This window comes from Chrysochloris asiatica, unplaced genomic scaffold (genome assembly GCF_000296735.1).
Source record: "Chrysochloris asiatica unplaced genomic scaffold, ChrAsi1.0 scaffold00236, whole genome shotgun sequence".
In the NCBI taxonomy this organism is placed as follows: Eukaryota; Metazoa; Chordata; class Mammalia; order Afrosoricida; family Chrysochloridae; genus Chrysochloris; species Chrysochloris asiatica.
Genome location: NW_006408754.1, coordinates 2,619,855 through 2,623,132, shown reverse-complemented (window position 1 = coordinate 2,623,132; position 3,278 = coordinate 2,619,855). Strand labels below are relative to the sequence as shown.

At 39.1% G+C, this 3,278-nt stretch overlaps 1 pseudogene; it reads right to left on the bottom strand.

Moving 5' to 3' along the window:
* Positions 1–518: 518 nt before the first annotated feature.
* The window catches only part of LOC102814283, a 19,896-nt pseudogene continuing 17,136 nt past the window's right edge, over positions 519–3,278 (bottom strand).

Sequence of the window (3,278 nt, the reverse complement as noted above, 5' to 3'; positions counted from 1 at the left end):
AGGAGCACTCTGGCTACATTTCTTCCAACACAGATGTATTGGTTCTTTTGGCAGCCCATGGTACTTTCGATATTCTCCTCCAGTACCATAACTCAAATGAGTCAATTCTTCTACAGTCTTCCTTATTTACTGTCCAGATTTTACATGCATATGTATAATTATTTTAGAAAATGGAATACGATATTCCTCACAATAAGTACAAATGTCCTACTGTTCATCTGTAGAATGCTGGATAACTCATGAGAATTTGAAGTGCTACATGAGAAGTGAAGTTAATTCTACTGACCAGACAAGGTCAATGTACAAAAAGACATGCATACACATAAGAAAAACAAGGAAAAAATATGATCACACATTTTTCTGTATATTTCATGAAAACTGGGTACAAGGTGAAAAGAATATATAAAACACATTTTTCAGGGTCAGATTCTCACATTAGTGGCAGATTAATATGCAGAAAAGTCGGCACCAGTTACAGGTCCCTGGCAAACACTGAGACAAAGAAATATTGGCTTTTTTTATTTGTCTTGTAACAATGCAGGAGTGTTTATGTTCCAACCAATGGCTTGACTATCAAATCCACAAGTAAACAGACTAAAGAGGGAGTGATCTTCAGTCCAAGCTGAGCAACATACAACTCTTCTATGGCCCTATTGCTTTAAGGAACTCATGCTAAATGCACTCCTGATATATCAAATAATCTAACTTGTCAATTGTCATGTGGAACAACAGTAATATTTTGCCCAACACATGCACTAATTCTGTTAATGACAGACGTGTACAGATAGTTGCAATTGAGGATCTCATATTTTTCAAACCCCAAACTTTCACAGTGTGGTCATCACTGCCTGAGACAACATTATCTCTCACAGCAGAGGTTAGTGTCAGTGTGGCCTTGAAAACATACTCTCAGAATGGATTGATGGATCCCTGAAGTCCCAAAGACAGAAAGTTATGTCTCGAGGTGATGTTACCACAAGTTGCTGGTCGGGATGTGTGCAACAATGTATTAATTCTTGATCGTGTACACTCAGAGAATGAATAAATTCACATGTTTCCACTCATACAGATTCGCTGCTCTGTCTCAGCAGGCTGCCTCTGCTGGCTTCTCTCCAACTAGCCAATCAGCTGCTATGACCACCCCGTGGTGTCTTTAGCGATATCAGAGTAGATCTAATGGTAGGGCAATCACTGTAAATATCCTCATCAGGTTCAGCTATATCAGAAAACTCAACTTCATCTTCTCAGGTATTTGTTGCTCATTTTGAGTTTCTGGATTAAGTAAATGTGCTGCTTACACTTGTATCTGCAATTGGTTCAGGTGTCAGCAGTTGTACCATACACCGCCAAAAAGGAGCAGTCTGATCTCCAGAATCAGTGAAAGTCAACTGTACTGAGGGATGAAATTTTACAGAATTTACTGACCCGACATGACCTCAATATTTGACAAGGCATTTTCCTCCTTCTATACACCACAGCAAAGCCGATGCATATGCAGTTCCCAGCCCCATTGGCTGTGCCCTTGCAACACTCACAACCCAGATTCCATCTATGTGACCAATACGCTCCTTCACAAGTTGGCAGATGGCACTTAATGTTATAATCTTAAAGCTGTAAATAATCTTGCTAGTAGAAGCTTTGTAACTTGTCTTTAATTTCTGAGAAAGCTGACTGGTACTATGAGTGGCTTTTGCTTTGAGTTTGCCCTTACTCAATTCTACTCCATCAATTGTTTGTCCTTCAACAGCTAAAAGTTCATTAAGAGCATCGATTTCTCTATGTATTATCCTAACATTTCTCTTGGTAGTTTGGAGCTTAGTTCTTTTTTTAGAAAGGCTATGTGAGTTTTGCTTTTGTTTTGCTTGGTGAGCAGTTGAACAACTTCCACTTTCTGGTCACTCCTGCAATAAATTGTTAAAGCCGCTGTCATGCCCGGCTACCTCCTAGAACCCAGTCCGGAATTACTTCAATTGCAGGCCGGACATTTCCCAGAGACTGCCGCACAATAGGGACTCGGTGGAAAGTGGAGGACACTGGGTATCACTTGTAACTGACGACCCTGTGCAACCTCGCCAGTCCAGGCTCCCCAGTTGTTAAGAACTTGTTTTCTTTGCATTGAGGTGCAGTCCATATTGAAGGCTGTAGTCTTAGATCCTCATTAGTAAGTATTTAAAATCCTATTCAATTCCAGTAAACAAGGGTATGTCATTTCCATATAGTAGGTGGTTCATGACTCTTTCTCCAATTCTGATTACGTGTTCGCTATACAATAAAGCTTCTCAGATTACTTGCGGAGCATATAAATTGAATAATTATGGTGAAAGGATACAACACCGGTGCATAACTTTCTTGATCTTAAGCTATTCAGTAACCCTTCTTGTCTAATAGATTCATTATGAGCACAATTAAATATTCTGGAACACCCATTCTTTTGTAGTTTGTCATGGTCCACATAGCAGAAAGCCTTTGCATAATCAATAAAGCACAAGAAAACTTCTTTCTGGTATTCTCTACTCTCAGCTAAGAGTCATCTGACATCAGCTATGAAATCCCTAGTTTCACATCCTCTTTTGAATTCAGGTTGAATTTCTCTCAGCTCCCTACTGTATTGCTGCAATCTTTTTTGAATTATCTTCAGCAAAATTTTACTTGCATATGATATTTAATGATATCATTTTATGATTTCTGTATACCATTGGGTCACTTCTCTTTGAAATGGCAACTAATGTGGATCTCTTCCGATCAGTTGACCAGGTTGCCAGCTTCCAGATTTCTTGGCAGAGATGAAAGAGTGCCTTTAGTGCTGCATCAGCTTGTTGAAAGGTCCACTTTGTATTCTATCACTTCCTAGAGTTTTGTATTTCACCAATGTTTCTAGTGGAGCTTATTCTTCCTTCAATACCATCGGGTTTTGATTATATGCTACCTCTTGAAATGGTTGAACACTGGCTGTATCTTTTTGGTACAGTGACTTAGTGTATTCCATTCTTCTTTTGATGCTTCCTACTGCAATCAATATTTTACCCATGGAGTCTTTCATTATCATAACCTGAGGCTTGAAATTTCTCTTCACTTTTTTCAGCTTGAGTAAGCTCACTGTGATCTTCCCTTTTGGTTTTCTAACTCCAGGTCTGTGCACATTTCATTGAAATGCTTAACTTTGTCTTTTTGACCTTCCCTTGGAAATTTTCTGTTCAGCTCTTTTGTCTCCTCATTTCTTCTGTTTGCTTTAGCTACTATATACGTAAGGAGCTCTGGTAGCGTAGTGGTTATGAATC